The following is a 20,821-nucleotide window of genomic DNA, read 5'->3' as shown; positions in this document are numbered from 1 at the left end:
CTTAGTGAGGTGTTTTTTCAAAGATTTTTCTCCCTTTCCATCCTTAAACCTTGTGGCATTGGAAATTTCAAGTCAACAGCTCTGTGGTCACTCATCTGTTTAAAAAACAAGTTTAACAGCAACACAGATCAAGAGAGAAACTGATTTGGCTGCAAGTGTGCTACAAAAACAGTAAACAGTTTAATTGAAGAAAAGCAGAGTAAATACATATCACTAATTCTGTTTTCCTCCCTAATCCCTTTACTAATCCAAGCCAATCCATTCAACAAATTCCAGCATTTATGAGGTCTATTGGTCTGAAATCACATATTGCAAGCTTTGTCTTTTGCCTTTTGGCATTAATTCTTATGATTAGGGCTATGGAGTGAACATTGAGAATTTTTGTGCAAGGTTATCTGCACTTTATCCTTTCCTCAATTGGCAACAGTATTAAGAGGATGATACAGAGACACAAAGGTATGTCTGGTTGGCATTGAAATGACTGTGGAAATTTATGGGTACATTGTTTAACTAGCAAAAGTTTTCCCTCCCCCATACATCTCTTTTCTCTCTTAAAGATACCCAACTATATATAATATATAATAAAAAGTATAAAAGTATATATAATATACTTTGAGCAAGTTGTTGCTCTTTTCAGTTTTACTTTTGTTTTTCTGCTCTGGCATCTTCAGCATTGCAGTCATTGGGATTGAGACATGCATTTAAAGTTATAGAAATTCTTTGCTGTAAGGCACAATGTGTATATAAGTACTTTGTAAACTATAAAGTGCTATTTAAAGGTCAGTCATCATTTTGATTGTTACTACTAATGATAGATATTATTATTTTCCTTGGATCATTAATATATCAACATGCATTAATTTATTGGAACATTTTTCATGTAGATTCATCTCTTGGTTTCAAACCTTCTTTCCTACTCATGTGCTCATATCTAAGTCACTAGAATAACAGATTTCCCCAAATTCAGATAAATAGCCTTTGCCTGATTCAATCAAATTATCTCCTCATCACTAGAGTTCTAGTTTTAACACTTTTTAGTCATGGCAAGGTTCAGTCTGGGCAACTGCCTAGATCAGAAATGAACATTTTTTATTGAAGGTAGAAAAAGAGTTGGAAGGATAAATGTAAAGTTTATTTTGAACAGGTTGTTGAGGATGGTATGGCAAATTTTTTCCATTCTCTTGACTTGTAATTACATGGGTGAATAGAAAAATAAGAGATCCTTTTTCTGAAGATTTGAGAGCATATGTGATCTCTAGTGACCATTTCTCTTTCTGGTTTCTGTTTTTAAGACTCAAAGGCTTCTGTGTCTGTGAGGGAGTTTTGCACATCAGACCAACCCTGTGAATTATGATTTTTCTGTTGATCTTATGATAAAGAAACCTTTTGGGGAAAGGGAGGCTGGAAGCTGTGCCTGGATCCTTTCACAACAGTTTACTTCTTGGGGGAAAAAGCCTCTCTCTCTTTTTCTTAGTATTATGTAACTGAACATTCTCTCCTGTTGAAAGGAAGGACCTTTTTGTGCCTAAATAAACAGAGAATACAAACTCCTCAAGGAATAGTCCTCCTTCTGCTTTGGCTCTCCTCATGACTTTAGCCAATTTGGGTGGTTTAACCAGTGGCTACAATTCAAGCTGATTCCAGACCTTTATTCATTATTCAGGCCTTTACAGCAGTTTCTTCTGAGTCTGGGGAATCTATTAATGTTCCACATAGATTTTTATTTCAAAACAAAGAGCCAACCTGCAGTTTTTGATTGGTAAAGTTTGAAGAAAGAATAGATATGACACTATGGATCCAGGACCAGTCTAAAGTCTTTGCTTCCATTTCATAAAGGGTCAACATGCTGGCCAGTGGCTTGTATGGAAGTAGATATTGGAAAATAGCCAAGAGATAATGATAGATACCCCAGAATCAGCAGTTGGGATGGAAACACCTACGATGATTTGCTAACATTTCAGAAGGAGCACAGGTCTGCATCTATTTCTTTGAATAGTGTTATTATCCAGACGGATGAAGCAAGAGTGAATATACTGTTTGAACAGATAAAGGACAGATAGCATTGGCCCAGGAAGTCAAGGATCAAAAGCCAGAGCCAGAGTTTGCTGGGGGCCATTGTCCAAAGGTAAGGTCAGGGTAACCCAAAATTCAGGGGTCAGGGCACAGAGAAGGGAATAGGTGAGCAGTTAGGGCAGATTGCTGTGATAAAATCTGGAGTGACTCTGCCTCTTTTTGAAGAATAGGATTTAAATACCCCTTCTCTTCTAGGTAGAGAAGCCTTGGGAGTCTTCATAGGACTTTTCCTACCATAGAATCCCAAATTTTGAATTGGCCTAGAAATGGAAAACCTCAGATGGCCAATTTTATAGTGCAATTTTATTTTACAGATGAAGACACTGAGATCCAATGATCTCACAGATAATAAGAACCACTATCTAAGCATATCAATATCATTCCTATAGAGGTAGTATTGTTTAAAAAATCAATTAAACAAAAATCCATAATAATTAAAAGTTACCCAGAGTTAAAAGGTTGCCTGGTGTGTTAACCTATTTTTCATCTTTTAAGCACATTGCTTCTCTTCTCTTAATCCTATCTCTTTTTTTAACCCTAATTTGAAAAATGGGTTTTAGATCCATAATCCAAGTCAAAATTCCAGTAATAATACAAATAGTGTAGTGCTGTTTCATTTTCATAAAGATGGAGAATAGCTATCACTTATTCAATCTTTAATGTAAATGCATTAGTCAGTAAAAAAGCATTTTTAAAGCTCCCACTATGTGTCAGATATTGTGCTTAGCTCTGGAGATACAAAGAAAGATACAAAAATTAAGAAGCTTCCCAAGTGCCTGAATGCCTGAAATAACTTGAAGCTTAAAGAGAACTGACAAGCCCACCTCTCTCTTTCTGACAAGGCACCATGGTTCCCCTTTTGTCATATCAAGGCCCAGGGTTTTGCTTTCCCCTTCTCCATGAATTTTTTCTTGAGGATTTTGATGGAATGCTTTTTCTTCTCTACTTTTCTCAAATATTTTATAGTTTACCCATAATAGTTTCCTCAGTTAATTAGAATATAATTTCTATGCAAAGTCATTGTATTTGATCAAGCAAGGACTGTTTTCTGTACTTAGTCTAAAGCCCATGATCATTTGATTTGATAGAGAATTGTTTTCACTTAGTTAGTGTTAGACTCAAGCTTCTTGATACTTTTAAGGGATCTGTGATTTGGTTAACTTTTATTATATGATTTAGAAATAATTTGCAGTTTATATAATCTCCAATTCACCAAGTATTCACTAAAAACTACTATTTATCAGGTTCTATTGTAGATTCTTAGAATAGAAAGACCAAATAAAAGTAGGAACCATCTTCAAGTCTTGTTTTTTTTAATAGAACAACTAACAAATATTTGGTGATTTATGTACTTCTCTACTTTTAGCAATTTTGTCTTAATGCTCCTTAGAAATACCATAATCTTTATTTGGAGTCTGAAAAGGCATACCCACAAGGTATTGAAGAGAAAGTTCCAGATGATTGTGCTCCTCTATTTTTATACTACATTTAGCAAAGCAGTTATTCATCTACTGTCTTCATTCATGGTATGTCCAAGCTGCTTCTGAAGCCAAAGTGAAGTATTAATACCTTTTCTTCTTTTGAAATGCTTTAATCATTGAAGTACCTTACTTGTTTTTGACAAATCAATCATCCTTAAAGCAAGTTCTTGTTCTTCTATTAGAATTCTTAAAACAAACAAAAACATACACATACAAATCTTTTCCTCTTTAAAATATTTACAATTTTGATTTATTGTCTCCTTTTACATATAGAATGAATGAAAAAATCATTTATTCTATTAAAAAAAGGCTTGTTATGTGCAAACTATTTGTTATTTACCCACTGAGATTTGGCTAATTTTTTAAAATATATGTGAGATTTTAATTGAATCTGCTCATTTTTCTCCCATAATATTTTCTGAAGATTGGCCTACTGAAGCAAAGGCATATTTTTTTTCTTTTTTTTTGAGACTGTAATTATCTTTAGATGGCTACTCTCCAAGTACCTTAAGTTTTGCATAAATGATACTAGATATAGACTATATTGTTACATGACTATCTTTAATAATCCATATCCAGAGAGTGAGAAAAGCTAAAATGCTATTACTTTCTGGGCCTAGATTGTATACATGAAAAAAAGCATTGATTGATTGATTGAATGATCCAGATGGATTTTCTGATTTAATTTGCTGATTGAAACCTGATCTTTAGTGAAGACTTGTATTATATTGGGGTTCAAATAATGAATGGCAAGATGCCATAGTTTCATTATCTTGAATCCTTAAAAGATTTCAGATTATGAGGTATAGCATGATCCCGGATAAATTATATCCTGACCCTGATTGTTTTTATACAATTTCTAGTGCTAGCTTAGTTACAATTAAATACTTGGCTTTATTTTTCAGTTGATTAAGTTATATTGGTGAAATAAATCTATGAATAGTGGGATGGAAAATCCTTATAGTTAGAACATTTTCATTTTGTCTTTGTATGCCCATGCTTAGCACAGTGCCTTGAACATTGTAGGTGTTTAACAAAATTTTGTTGAGTTGAATTACATTGCATATAATTCAATTTATCTTTCAATGGTATTAATTATAAATTTGTTTTGTGTTTTGACAGTTTTCTTTAAAGTATTAATTTGGTCATTTTCTCATCATTTATTCTTGTTGATGATGATGAATTCCATTTACCAACTTTTGACAAAATAAGAGAGAAATTTTTTTTAAAATGTTTCATTGATGCCTTTTTGGGTAAATCTATAATTTCCCAGGACCATTCTGCCAATGATAGAACCTTCTCTTGCAACAAAGTACAGGTAATGAACCAAAGCAATCCATTGATTATATCTGATAGCTTATGTCTTACTCCTCCCCTGTAGTCTACCACCTCTCTACTGAGAGGAATAAGGAACATCTTATCATCAATCTTCTAAAATCAAAATTTCTCAGTATATTAATCTGAGTTCTAACATCTTTAATACTTGTTTCTTTTTTATTATGGACACTATGGATTTTGTTTTTTTGACCAGGCACATGAAGAGTTATATATCTTTTTTTAGAAACTAATAAGGGAAGAGAAAGGTGATGTGTAATTTGAAAACAGGATAATATAGTGAAAATAATCCTGGGTTGAGCTCCCCTCACCCAAATCTAAGTTTGAATTCTAGTGCTACTACTTAGTAGCTATGTCAAAATAATTTGCCCTTCTTTATCCTTCATGTCATCACATGTAAGTTAGGGAAATAATACTTTTGTTATCCACCTAATAGGATTCTTTGATCTCAAATGAGATTAAACATTCTCAGAGAAGTATGTAAAGTAAATGTCATCTATTATAACTTCACAGTGATTCATAGTACTTTCTATAGATCCCTCAACTGATAAAGTACTATTGTGCCTTTAATCATGTACTTATGTTCAGGTAGTCACATATTGAGACATATGATCAAATTAAAAGATTTGGCAGCAAAAGGCAGGCATTACCACATAGCTTGACTCAGTAGTCTTTGCAAGTTATATAACTAATTTGATTAAAATTGGAAAATCTTTTATTGTAATTCTTGTTAAACTTCTGTTCAAAGAATTGATTTATTAAATAATTTATCTTTCATTTGTCACTAGTCTAAAATTACAAAAAGGAGGAGCTTCCTTTTTAACCCTTCAACCTTCCATCTCTCTTGGCTTTTTTCTCCTTCCTTCCTTCCTTCCTTCCTTCCTTCCTTCCTTCCTTCCTTCCTTCCTTCCTTCCTTCCTTCCTTCCTTCCTTCCTTCCTTCCTTCCTTCCATGTTCCTACTTGTTCTCTCTGTTTTTCCACCTCACTGACTCTGTCCACCTATCTTATTATTTTAGGTCTGTCTTTCTTTGTCTTTTTTTTTTTTTAATTCTATTTGTTTGTCTATCTTTCTTTTTCCTATTCTAAGGAGCCTATCCATTAATAAATTGTGACTTGTTTAGGAAAGTATATAAGAGATATGCCTTTCTTCTTATTTACTCCTTTTCCTTCCTCAAAACTTATTTTATTTTTTAATATTAGACTAAAGTTCATCAACTAAGTTTTTTTTTTAAGACCATTAAGATACAAACTCTTAAATTTCAAACAGGTTTTAAAAGCTTTTAAAATTTCCATGTCCTTTTATTAGCTCATTTTCTACTTTAGAATGTTTATCTCCTGGGTCAGAGGGAAACTTAAATCACTGAAAGAAATGCCAGACAGTTTATAGGAAGATCATATGACAAGAGGAAAGGGCTTAAGAGTCATGGAGAAGCTAAACTAGTCTAGGTTGACTATAGTCAAGTACCCAATTATTCAGTGTCATGAATAAAGGAAATGGGTTACAGGAATGGGTGAATGGGATGGTTAGAATCCCTTTCATATGAATTTTCATGTGGCTTTTAGTAGCAACTAATTTAGGCTCACCAAAATTTATGGGCTGAAGGAATGCTTTTTCCTAGTTAGATTCACCTCTGTCAAGACTTTATGCTTTATTACAGGCAAAAAACACATCAGCTGGACTATGTTAGAGTTTTGCTGGCAGATTAATGATACATACTACACTTTTTGTCAAACCTCTATCCTAGCTGAAGTGCTCCAAAAGTTTAAAAATCTGGCCTAGCTTGGAGAAAAGGCAGGCCTTCATTTTTCAAAAAGAGATTTTCCAGTTCCAGTCAAATGGTGGTGCTAGCTCTTCATTTTTGAGACATTGCATTTCCTAATTTCTTGGTCATAACAACCTCCTGTGTATTGCCACAGAGCAGATTTCACCAAAACAGAGAATGCAAGGGCACATGCACAGAAGCTGTTTAATGGGCTAGAAAGGTTAATAGTCCTTTCTCCTGCATATTCTATAGTGTAAGAAGACAGACAGACTGTGAGATTCTTCTGTACAAGTAGGTACTCCTATTTCTTCCTTCCCTCTTTCTTTTATCTCCCCCCCCCTTTTTTTTTTTTTTTGAGGAGGAAGGAATCTGTGTGTATATGTATTTGTATATTGCATGTTATTTACAAGCATGTTGTAACTCTAGTGCTTACAGGCATTCACTTTCTTTTTCCATATGGCTTGAGGCATTTTTGCAAAGTCTGTTGGCAAGAGTATTGCTATGCTCAAGTGTTAAGTCTGAACTAAGTGCAATGGAAATTCACTTTTGGAATAATAATCAGCTGAGTCAGAGGGCAAGAAGGGTACTCTTTTCTTAGTGCACTAGTGAAGGACTTATTTCTCCCAACAAAATATATTTTTTGGACATAGCTCTCTCTATGAAATCCCCAGAAATATTCCAGAATCAATTATGCACACTGATGAGATCTGTTACAGAATGAACTGAAGTTATCTTGAACATATGGCAGCTACCTGTTACATTATAGTATATACAATAACTTTTGACAGTTCCCACCAAATATTTTGACCAAACTGTTTCCTAGAGGAAAGAAAAATTTCCAAAAAAACAACTTAGTGATATGAGCCTGGAAAGAAGGACTTTGTCATTGATTTGCTTTGTAATTTCAAGCAAGTTATTTTGACTCCTGACCTCAGTTTTTTTTTGTGTGTGTACGTGAAGAAGGAAAAAAAAATATTGGTTTGTCTGTTTCACCAGGCTGGTGTCCTCATTAATGATTGTACCACATATGACAGTATCACATGGTGCCAGGCCAGTAATGATGTGGCAAGCACACAGCAAGGACGATACACTTTCATTTTGGTTAGAGGAAGGCCACAAGTTTCAGGAAATGTTCATGTACTCTGTACATGTACTCAGAAACTCTGTAGCAAGAAAGGAACCAGCCCCCTATAAGAGATGATATAATTTTAAAAATAGATATATATGCAAACATTTATATAAGGTTAGATTGTAACTGGACATTAAATCACGGCATGGACTTTTGTTTCAAGGAACCAGATTTCATGTGGCTTCATGGACAAGAGTGAATGGCCTTGAAAATAACTTTGAGAAAGATCTTGCTGGAAAATTGGTCTTATTTGGGTTATAAATTTGTTGTTGTTATTGTTATTTAGTTGTAAACTAGCTTAGGTGCGAGATGAAGATGAATATAGACTAATGATTCAAATATTACTGAAACTTTAAAAAAAAATAAGTACAATGAACTAAAGCAATTAAAGTGGCTGTTTTAAATTGCTTCCTATTTGCTCATGAGTGATTTACTTGATTTCTTTTTACCTCCATTTCTCTGTTTGCTCAATGAAAGCATCCTTTGTGATTGTTTTTATTGACGATACTTTTTGTTGTCCTTCAGATCTGTAATTTTATCAGTGTAGAGAGATTGAAGGTAAAGAAATTTCCTTTATCAATGTGAATCCTCGATTTTCCTGTAATTTGTAGTCTTACAAAATTGCCTGGCAGCAGTGATTTACCCAAGATCATGTCACCAGTCACTGCCACAGTTGAAACTGGAATCCAATTCTTCCCTACTCTGGGTTATGCTCTCAAATTGCTGTTCCATGCAGTCTCTTTTTGTTTTATTTATTTTGTTTCAAGGATATCTTAATTGTATCTACTAAGCCTTTTAGACATGAAGTATTGCAGTAAAAGTTGTCAAGGGACTTATAAGTGAAAAAAAAGATTAGTATATCAATAATTTAGATATGATTAATGCTGACTAGGGAGCAAGAAGATTAATTTTAAAATTAATTTAAATTTAAATTTAAAATTTAAGGTAACAGTATTTGGCAATAGAACCTTTTTCTTTCAATGTGGAAATTATCTATATCTATATTATTTGCAACAGGGAGAGTGACAGATCATGTTTCTTGAATTAGCAACAAGTATATAGTTGCATAACTAATTTCTACTCTCATTAATTCTATTTCTTAAAATTTAGCCTCGGCCCTACAACCTGTTATTTTAGGGGTCATTAGGAAGTGATAGGCAACATGCTTACTTTAAAACCCTCAAATACACTTATCTTTAATATCTATATACCAGAAATAATTTTTTATGGCTTCTCCATCATTTTTTTATGTTATCTGTATGGCCTCTGTATATCCATACATAACCAGTCTGTTCACTTAGTTAAAACACAGTTCTAATAGTGCTAAGGTCCTTTGTTAGAGCACCTAATGGACTGCTTAGTTAACATTAAATGGAAAAAATTTCTGTTTTAGAGCCATAGATTATGTGTCCCTAATCCAGTCTAGCTACTTCACAGATGTGTACCATTGATTAAGATCAGACAAAAGATGAAGTTTATTTAGCTCAGTGTAGCTTACTGTCATCAAAGGAAGATCAAAACTAAAAACCCGTATCTGATGGTGGGTGGGTGAGTGATGGTTTCCTCTAGGAAACATGGACACATCTTGTTCTGCATAGGACTTGGCATCGTGTTCCATGTAAAATAGGTGCTTTAAAAATTTATTTTTAATAATATTGAGAGTGGTATGGTGTTGCACCTAGAAATCATGTCTTTTTGGGAACATCTCAGGAGACTTCATAGAAATGGGGAACTAGAACATACTTTGTATTTATTTATTCTAGTACAGATAATTTGGCCAATTGCTCTTCAAAAGGTTATGATTACACTTTTCTGAGGCAGCGTGTATAGTGTACAGAAAAGTAGCCTTATTGTCAAAAAGACATGAATTTGAGTCCTCTGACATATATTGAATATATGATCCTGGCTAAGTTACTTGGTCTCTCAGTACTATTAAAAGCAATATATCATAACTGTGTATATGTTAGAGCATTCTGTTAGCATTCTATGATTCTATATCCCTTTCTCTGAAAATCTGCTATCCTAAAATATTGTTAGACAAAAATAAAAGCATAACTATAAATTATAATGGTAAAGTTGGAATCAGAAGGACCTGACTTCAAATTTTCCTTCAGTTACTAGCTAGTTGGGCAAGGTGTGCTGTCTCTCAACCCCAGTTTCTTTATCCATAAAATGGGTACAATAAAAACAATTTCCTCACAAAGTTGTTGAGAGGATGTGATAGTATATGCAAAACACTTCCTACCTCTCAAAGCACTACCTAAATATTATTATTATTTAAAAAAGGATTCATATATCATTATTTCTTCAGTTCAGTATTCCAAATGGAAAGATGGGCTTTGGCACCTACTTTTGCAGCTGCCCAGAAATGTTCTTCACTTATGGGAATGGGGGAACAGAGTCCAGTGGTTTGAGGGTAAAGGAAAAGAACAGTTTGTCCTTTTTTCTCTTCCTCTCCTGTCTTCTCTTCCAAGGAGGGTGAGGGGTGACAGCAAATAACAAGCAAGGAAATATGGAGGACAGGAAGGCCAAACACAATATGTAATGTTGCCAAAAATCTGAAGTGATGATATTCAACTCATGAGAGAATGTTTCATTTGAGAAAGTCTAAGAATTCTTTTGCCATAGTTGATTGAAGAATTTTAGACATTGAATAGTCATTTTCTTGGAGACAGTATTATCACAGAATTCTATACTATTTTAGTCAGGTTGAAGTTAGCCCTCCTTTTTATTTTGGCTTCATAAATTTAGCACTTAGAAATTTAGAATTGACTCATGAATAAAACTTAAAAAAATCATTGTGATATTTTCTAGGAATAAACCCAGAAAATAAAACATTTTGTAACCATATTCATATCATGAATTATTAACAAATAATCATTAATGGATATTAATGTATCTCACTATTGATTATTGTCAGCAGGCATTTATCAAACTTCTAATATGTGACAGACATGATTCCAAAGCACTACAAAGAAGGAAAACAAAATAAAACAATCCCTATCCTCCAGGAGTTTACTGCCTAACAATTCTTCAGTTGTTTTAGAATAGCTGAATCTTTTTCTTTGCTCTCTTTTGCCACTTTTTATTGGTTCCCTCAGCCCTTCCATTTAAGTTAGGTTCCAAGAAGTCAATGAAGGTCAATTATTTCCTTGTTAGCGTTTTTTTTTTTTTTTTTTTTTTTTTTTTTAGAGAAAGGTTTTGTGAGGAAAAAGAATGAAAGTAGAAAAGAAGGTTGGGGATTATTTTTGACTTAGTTTGTGATTCTTATCCATTATCACAGATATTTGAGTACTCATTGCCTTAGAGCTTTTCAAAGCTTTCTTCCAGACCTGTAGGTAAAGTGAACTGCATTTGAATTCTTTATCTCACTCTAGAGTCCTAAATTTACTGCTAATTTATCAGGCTGTTTCTCAGAGGAGTGGTATTTAGTGTGGTCACAAGAAAACATCTGCAAAGCTTAGACCTTAGTGTCAGATTGCCAGTTAGAACATTTGGCCTATAAAATTTAGATTTCAGAGGAGAAAAATTACTCCAGGGACCCTCAAAGCTCATGAGAAGACAACCAAGGAAAAATGTCTTGTCACTGACCAAACTGAAATATGGACTTCTGATTAATTAAGAATTCACAGAGTCTGGAATAAATCTGCGGAGTGTCTTGTTATGACACGATTTGGAGTTGATGTCAATCCCTGCATTCAGAATTTGCAACAGATTATTCAGTGGAATATGGACTGCTGGGGAGATCAAAAGAAATCACTGGTTATAGTCATCAATCTCCTTAAGTCAGGCCTTCTTAGCTTTAAGCCAAATGGAAGGGTTGAGCAACTATCTGATGAAGTGGGTGGTGTAGACAGCCAAAACCAGATAATGCATAATGAAAAACTTACTGGAGGGAAAATTTAGGCTTGAAACAGAGGGTGAAATGTCAAGTCAATTTGGATAGTATCCATAACCCAATTTCACTGGATAATTGTCAATTTTCTTTTGGTCTTAAGTTCTTTATTAGAACTGCCTAGGAGCCTGGGAGAAAAGAGAATCCACCCTACTTGTTTCATATTTGTGCAGAATTGCTTTAACTCTATTAATTTTTTCTGCTTGCCTGGTTTTTACTATTTCCAGGAATAAGATTTCACTCTTGTTGAGGTAGTTGATAAGTATGGATGAGCAAGGCCATCCCACAGTCTGACATGACAGAAACCTGGCACATAGTAAGAGCTTGTTGACTTCTTGGTAGCTAGATTCGGCTATACTTTAGTTGGGGATTGTGGCTACTTGACCTTGTTTTCATGTCACATATTTAAAGCTGCTTAATTTGAAAGTCTGTTGTTTTCTTAATTGTGTCCTCATAAGGCAGTTTCTTTTTCTTGAGGATTTTAATGGAGTAAAATGGTAAAGTGGTTCAAGTCCAAGAGAATACGTTGTTGTACAACTTTAGGCAATAATTACCAAAGGTACTGGATGAGTGTGGTGTTTTCTGCTCTCTGTGATATGGGGAACATAAACTACTTCTTCGGAGCAGCTGTTTCCCCACTCCTAAAATGTAGCTATCAGTGCATCGCCCCCTGTAAATCTGTCAGTATGTACCTGCTAATTCCAAAGACTCCTAAATTCCATGTTAAATTTTCCATTTGTTGGGTTTTTTTTTTTAATTGGGAAAAGGTTCATAAATCAGATCACTGCTGCCTTAAATTGGAAAAGACACAGACATATTAATGTTTCAGATGGGAAAAACAAAATTGAGGTTAAAGAGTTTTTTCTCCCTACCCTTAGATGTCTTGTTCATGAAAGTTCTTATAAATGGAGCACCTGCTTCACCCTACCCACATATAAACTTCCAGAAAAAATTATACAAGATCTGAAAAATGCCTTGTCTTAGATCAGTCACATTCTAAACCATTGCATATGAATTTCTACCAATGAGTTCATTTTTTGGAAAACATTAGTTCCAAATAAAAAGATATGTTAATCATATTGCAAACAAATATAATGACAAGAAAAGAATTTTCCCTGCATATGTGGAGTACACACTAACTCAAGTTATAATACTATTAATGGGGGAAGATATTCACACAGATGATATATGCGAGTAGGAGATATGCTTAGAGGATGTACACATAGGGACATAGAGATGCAGGGTTTGCTGATGACAAGAATAACTCATATCTTTAATGTTATTGAGATATCAGTATTCTCTGATGTATTCATATCTCTACTCTCCATTGTATCATAAATGGTAGTATATTTATTTTGCGTTTGCCAAGGTGCTCTCTGCTACCATTTGCTGGTTTCAGGCACTTTTTATATTCAGAGTTATATAATCTCTTTAAGATTGATTGTTGCCATTTGCTATCATTTATTGGAATGCAGTGGTTAGAAATCTTCCCTAATACATGAGCCACCCCATCTAACCAGGAAACTAAGAAAAGTCAGCAGAATATGCTAAACTCAGATTACACCATTATTTTAGCAGTATCTCACTACACACTCAAGGGCTTTGATTCTAGACAGCTATTTGGCTTAGAATTTAAAAAAAAATTTAAACTAATGTTAAATTCCTAACTATGAATCTATGTCCACTAAACCCATCCTGGTGGTTGCACTGACCAATCTCCAGAAAGAAAATTGACAGATGTTCTTTGGAAGATAGAATGAAGAGGATCTCTTCTCTCCTAAGAATTTCCCTGATTGGCAAGCAAAATATACTAGAAACAAGAACTAAAGATCAGGTGAAACTATCAGAACCATTAACTTCTTCTGTTTCTCATTTTTAACTTCCATTATATATATATATATTTATTAATCACTTTTGTGGTAAATTTTAACTAAAGTAGGCCTTTGCTATTCTTTCCACATACAATATTAATAGCACAAGGAAATCTGGAAGATTTTTTTTTAATAGGAAAAGGATACCTGGAAGCTTTTTTTAAATAGCAAAGAATAGGGAATGTAATAATCAATATACTTAAATCACTTTCATTATTTTTGGAGGAAAATCTGTGCACCAGAGAAAAGCACAAAATGGATCTCCAACTTGCATCCTGATTTTTTATAGCAAGGTAAATATAGATGCATTTAGGAGAAATTCATAAAGGGTTTTAGACATCAAATTTATTAAATTTGGGAACGAAGGAGCTACCTTATAAGTTATAGAATTTAGAGCTGGGTGAGACCCTACAACTTATTTAGTTTTACCCTCTAATTTTGTAGAAAAGGAAACTAAGCCTTGTAGAGAGTTTTCCTTTGGAGGGATAATTTTTATATTTTATTTTTTCAATTACATGTGAAAATAATTTTTAACATTAATTTTAAAAAGTTATTCCAAATTTCTATATCTTTTTTTCTCCTCTCCTTGGGAAGAAAAGCAATTTCATATAGAATATACATATGCCGTCATGAAAAATGTATTTCCATATTAACTACGATGCAAAAGATAACACAGACCAAAAAACAAACTCCTAATCAAACAAGAAAATAAAAAAAAAATTGATTTGCATTCAGACTCTATCCATTGTTTCTGTGCAAGTGTCTAGCATTTTTCATCTTAAATTCTTTGGAATTGTCTTTGATCATTGTATTTCTGGGAAAGAAAGCTAAATCATTCACAGTTGATCATTATATAGTATTGCTGTTACTGTGTAGAATCTTTTCCTGGTTCTACTCATTTTACATAAGTTATATAAATCTTTCTAGGTTTTTCTCATGGCATCCTTCTCATCACTCTTATAGCACAATAGTATTCCATTACATTCATATACCACAACTTGTTGAGTCATTCCCCAATTTTCAATTCTTTGCCACTATAAAAAAGCTACTTAAATTTTTTTGTACATATATGTCCTTTCACCTTTGTTTTGATCTTTATGAGATATAGATTTAGTAGTGATATTACTGGGTCAAAGAATACAGCCCATTTGGCATATCCAAATTCTTCTCAGTTCTCAACTCTACTAACAGTGTATTAGAATCCCTGTTTTTTTACATCCTTCCAGTATTTGTCATTTCATTTTTCTGTTTTATTAGCCAATCTGATAGATGTGAAGTGGTATCTTAGAATAGTAATATAGAGCATTTTTTCATATCAATATAGATAGCTTGGGTTTCTTCTAAAAAGTACCTGTTTACATTCTCTGACCTTTTATCAATTGAAGAATGACTCATATTATTTGACTTAGTTCTCTATTTGAGAAATGAGGCCTTTATCAGAAAAACTTGCTATAAAGTCCCTCCTCAAGTCCCTAGTTTTCTTCAAATCTTGGGTACATTGGGTTTTTTTGGTACAAAAACCTTTTAACCTTTTAACCAAAATGATCTATTTTATAGCCTATAATGCTGTTTTTTTCTTGCTTGGTTATATATTCTTCCCAATCCACAAATCTGATGGCAAAAATTTCCTTGCTCACATAATTTGACTTTGATTTGATTTTCTTTTATCTAAATTATGTATCCATTTTGATCTTATCTTGGTATGTAGCAGAAAATGTTTGTCTATACCTAGTTTTTGCCAAACTACTTTCTAGTTTTTCTAGCAGTTTTTGTCAAATAGTGAGTTTTTGTCCCCCAAACTGGGATCTTTGGGTTTATCAAACATTAGATTATTATGGTTATTACCTACTTAGTATTATGTACCTAATCTTTTTCACTGATCCGTCTCTCTATTTCTTAGCCAATACTAGATTATTTTGATGATTGCTGCTTTGTAAAACAGCTTGAGATCTGGCATTGCTAAGCTACCTTCCTTCAAAATTTTTTTTCATTGAATAATTTAATATTCTTGACATTTTGTTCTTCCAGTGAATTTTCTTGCTAATTTTTTTTAGATCTATAAAATATTTTGGTGGTTTGGTATAGTACAGAATAAATTAATTTAGATAGAATTATCAATTTTATTATATTGGCTCAGCCTTCTCATAAGCAATTAATATTTCTTCAATTGTTCAAATCTTCCATAGAAATCAAATAATTTTCTTTTAAAAAGTTTATTACTTCTTTTTTACATAGCTGTCATTTTCTAAAATGTCATTTTTCTTCCTGTCTCAAAAAACTCAGAATATATTTAAGCCAAATTAAAAAAAAACACAATGACTATGCTTTCTCTACTAAGGGGAGAGAAATACAGATCATCATTAATACTTTGGAATCACAATTAGACATCATACTGATCTCATTTTTGATGTCTTTTAGTTTTGTTTTCTTTCACATTGTTGTCATTGCTTTCTTGATTCTTCACTCTTTATCTTTTCATATAATTCTTCCCTAGTTTCTCAGAATTACAAAACAATGATCTTCCATTATATTGATATATCCTATTTTTCTACTCATTCTTTCATTCCAGCCATTCAGCTAGCCACCTCCATCTCCTCCTTGTCTTGCTCCTCTGTTATCTTCTTCTTCTTCTCTTCCCTTTCCTTCTTTTCTTCATCCTTCTCCTTCTTTTCTTTCTCCTTCTCCTCTCCCCCTTTCTTTTCTCCTTCTTTCTCTCCTTCTTTGTCTTGTTCTTTTTCCCACAAGGAGTGCTTTCTTTAATATTTTGTTACATATAGGACCTTATTTTCTGATATTTAGTTACTTGGAGTAAATCACCAAGTATAGGATTACTGGGTCAAAAGGTATGAACTGTTTAGTGATTTTCTTGCATAGTTACAAATTGCTTCTTAAAACAGTTGAATGGATTCTAACCTTTAGAGGCTATTGATTAGAGGATACTGTGTCTTGCCATACTCTCTCTAAAACTATTTCCATTTTAAAATAATTTTTGTAAAATTGGTGGTTGTGAGATGAAACTTTGAAATGTATCTATATTTCTTTCATTATTAGTAATTTGAATAATTTTATGATAAGGTTTTTAATCATTAGCATTTCTTTTGTCTTTTGATCACTTATCTAACAGACTAACTGATTTTCCCAAGGTCCAATTCAGAGTCATGGAGAATTTGAATACAAAACATTTTTTTTGGACTTTTTATATCTAGAATGCTTTCTTCTGTCTATAGTGTACATGATATGCAAGCCCACATATATTTTTCTAAATGTGACTCACAGGGAGGCAAGAATAGACATTTCCTTCCTCCATTCTTCTCCAAGGGAGACACTGATTCCTATTGGGAGTGGGAACAAGAGGCAAGAGGTTGACCTAATCTACTATCCAATTTTGCTCTCTTCAGAGAAAAATATGCCTGGAATTGTATCTATCTTCTCCTTTAAATATTGTTGGTCTAGTGGAAGTAATTTTTACATTCAGATTATACTCCTGATCACTATTCTAGGAGGGCCCCAAGCTATCTATGCAAGATTTGACTCCTTCCCTCCAAATGCTAGTTTCACAATGAACACATATAACAAATAGAAAATGCACCCATTTATCCAAATGGATAGAAAAGAGAAATCAGAGAAACTGTACTTATGTAATTATATGCCAGATAATACAGACTGAAGAAACTCTTCCTTTGAAAAGGAGATAACTCAGCTCAGTAGAGAGAGAAAGTCTTAACTCTCCCTCAAGGGGAAATTCCCCAATATCTCTAGTGTAGCAAGCTGGGAATAAATAGGGATATGTTAGAAGTTTTCAGCTCCTCAAATGACTACTTCTTTTTCTTCTTTTTTTTTTTTTTATTAATTAAAGCGTTTTATTTAGAAAGGATATGCTTGGGTAATTTTTCCAACATTGACCCTTGCATAACCTTTTGTTGCAAACTTTCCCCTTATTTCCCCCACTCCCTCACCTATCTGGCAGGTAGTCCAATACATTTTAAATATGTTGAAATACATGTTAGATTCAATGTGTGCGTATATATTTATACAGTTATCTGGTTGTGCAAGAAAAATCAGTTCAAGAAGGAAGAAAAAGAAAAACTGAGGAAAAAACAAAACCAAATGCAAGCAAATAACAACAGAGAGAATGAGAATGCTATGTTGTGTTCCACACTCTTTCCCCATGATTCTCTCTCTGGGTGTAGATGGCTCTCTTCATTACTGCCCAAGGGGAACTGGTTTGAATCATCTCCTTGTTGAAGAGAGCCACATCCATCAGAGTTGATTGTTATATAATCTTGTTGTTGCCATGTGTTATGATCTCTTGGTTCTGCTCATTTTACTTAGCATCAATTCATGTAGGTCTCTCCAGACCTCTTTGAATTCACCCTCTTGGTCTTTTCTTACAGAACAATAGCATTCCATAGCATTCATATAGTACAATTTATTCAGCTATTTTCCAAATGATGGGCATCCACTCAGTTTCCAGTTTCCTGCCACTACAAAAAGGGTTGCCACAAACATTTTTGCACATGTGGTCCCTTTCCATCCTTTAAGATCTGTTTGGGATATAATCCCAGTAGAAACACTGCTGGATCAAAGGGCATGTACAGTTTGATAACTTTTTGTGCATAGTTCCAAATTGCTCTCCAGAATGGTTGGATCTGTTCACAATTCCATCAACAATGTATCAATGTCCCAGTTTTCCCACATTCCCTCCAACATTCATCATTATCTTTTCCTGTCATCTTAGCCAATCTGGCAGGTGTATAGTGATATATCAGAGTTGTCTTAATTTGCATTTCTCTGATCAATAGTGATTTGGAGCACCTTTTCATGTGGCTACAATAGTTTCAATTTCTTCATCTGAAAATTGTCTGTTCATATCCTTTGACCATTTATCCATTGGAGAATGACTTGAACTATTATAAATTTGAGGCAATTCTCTACATATTTTAGAAATGAGGTCTTTATCAGGTTCTTGGGATGTAAAACTGTTTCCTTAGTTTATTGCTTCCCTTCTTTTTTTTTTTTTTTTTGCGCTAAGGCCACTGGGGTTAAGTGGCCTGCCCAGGGTCACACAGCCAGGAAGTGTTAAGTGTCTGAGACCAAATTTGAACTCAAGTCCTCCTGACTTCAGGGCTGGTGCCTCTATCCACTGTGCCACCTAGCTGCCCCTATTGTTTCCCTTCTAATCTTGTCTATATTAGTTCTGTTTGTACAAAAATTTTTAACTTAATATAATCAAAATGATCTATTTTATGATCAATAATGATCTCTAGTTCTTCTTTGCACACAAATTCCTTCCTCCTCCACAAATCTGAGAGGAAAACTATCCTATGTTCTTCTAATTTGTTTATAGTATTTTTTATGTTTAGATCATGAACCCATTTCAACTTTGAGTATGGGTATGGGTCTATGCCTCTTTCTGCCATACTAGTCTCCAATTTTCCCAACAGTTTTTGTCAAATAGTGAATTCTTATCCCAAAAGGTGGGGCTTTTTAGTTTGTCAAATACTAGATTGTTATATTCATTGGCTATGTTGTTCTGTGAGCCTAACCTATTCCACTGATCAATTAGTCTTTTTCTTAGCCAGTACCAAATGACTTTAATGACTGTTTCTTTATAATATAGTGTTAGATCTGGTACAGCTAGGCCACCTTCATTTGCTTTTATCTTCATAAATTCCTTTGAAATTCTTGATCTTTTGTTCTTCCAGATGAATTTTGTTATTATTTTTTCTAGGTCATTAAAGTAGTTTCTTGGGAGTTTGATTGGTATGGTACTAAATAAATAGATTGGTTTAGGTAGCATTGAACATGATCACTTCTTAGAGTGTTTCTCCCTTCTTGGACCTGAGGAGAAGTTGACATAATCTGATGCTAGAAACTTGAAGAGCTCAGTTCTTCTTTCTAGCTCTTACTAATTTCACATCCCTCAGGCAGATGTGGGGCATTGAGTAATTTATCTCTACCAAAGAGAATCACTTGGTAATAATAATGATGATGATGATGGTAATAATAAATAGAATAAGCATCACATAGGAGAATAAAATCTATAAAGTATCAGCATCTGCTTGTTGTTGATACTATTCAGTATTCAAAGAGCTAATGGTATACTTACAGTTTTCCATAATAGATACAAATAACAGAAAAACAGATAATAAAAAAAATCATTATAGTCATTAGTTTCAATTTTCTTCTAAAAAGAAATTTCATCCTGTCTACTAAAATACAACAGCTTTTTTTTTTCTAAATTCATTTTTTTGATGTCTTTATTTCCTTTGTAAATTGTTTGGAATAAATAAGGAAAATCATATTTAACCCTTATTCTTTCAGTTTTGGGAAATGTTGTAATGGAAAAAATTCAAGCACTAATACAAATCTGGAACACAGTCTCAAATATTTACCTGGAACCAGCCAGGTACAAAGAGATTCAACAACATGGTTAATATGTGTTTGAAACAGATCTTTAACCCAGGTCTTCCTGATCCAGGAATTCCCTTTATACACCTTCCTATACCATGTCATCTTGACTTTCAGTGCCAAGAAAGAAGATCACTTACAGATTATGGATCTATCACATATTTTATTATAATCTTTAACTTAGCAAGAATGAAATGGTGCTTATATCTTCTATGACTCTAAAAAGCAATTGTTGCATTTATTTGTTGACTCTTCAAAATACTTGAGTATACCTTACCTTAAAAGTCATTTGGACAAATAAAAAGTCATTCTGCTATCTCACAACTATTTGCTGATTATAAAATTTCCATGCTAATTCCTTCTTTTTCCTCTTTCGAAAACAGTCAAACAAAACATTGCTGGAAGGCAAAGACCTTTGGGAAAGCTCAATTCCAAACCTTCATAAAAGTCACAATTCAAAGGATAGGGCTCATTGGCATTATTGTCTAGCACTACCTTAAAAGTAATGTTTTGATTTAGTGAGCACTGCATACAGAATCTCTTGTGATGTCTATAACATTCAGGATATTTGAGGGTAATACCAGATCTATATTTAGCTGACAAATAATATGAAACATTTATCATTATTACATAACCTGCCAGAATCTGTAAGAATGAGGTAATGTGAGAAAGATTAAATTGGTGTCAATCAATCAGCCAGTATTTATTGAATGAATGTGTAAAACATTTATTCAACACTTACATGAAAAGCTTTGTGCTAAGCACTAGAAGTACAAATAGAAAAGCAGAGATAGTATCTGCTCTCAAGGAGATCACATTGTAATGCACATAGGAAATGTCAGCTGCAAATCAACTAGAAAGA

At 33.5% G+C, this 20,821-nt stretch overlaps 1 protein-coding gene across 5 annotated transcripts in view; it reads left to right on the top strand.

Moving 5' to 3' along the window:
• The first annotated feature begins 6,805 nt into the window (after positions 1-6,805).
• ESR1 (estrogen receptor 1) overlaps positions 6,806-20,821 on the top strand; it is a 477,882-nt gene continuing 463,866 nt past the window's right edge. For 3 of the 5 annotated variants that reach the window (XM_074309533.1, XM_074309531.1, XM_074309527.1), the window contains exon 1: positions 6,807-6,944. The gene's annotated coding sequence lies outside the window, so the exon portion shown is untranslated. Of the gene's footprint in view, positions 6,945-20,821 lie in introns of all 5 variants that reach the window. The other 2 variants (XM_074309534.1, XM_074309528.1) reach the window with 1 other exon arrangement.

Source organism: Sminthopsis crassicaudata, chromosome 4 (genome assembly GCF_048593235.1).
Source record: "Sminthopsis crassicaudata isolate SCR6 chromosome 4, ASM4859323v1, whole genome shotgun sequence".
In the NCBI taxonomy this organism is placed as follows: Eukaryota; Metazoa; Chordata; class Mammalia; order Dasyuromorphia; family Dasyuridae; genus Sminthopsis; species Sminthopsis crassicaudata.
This window is presented reverse-complemented; position numbering and strand designations above follow the sequence as displayed.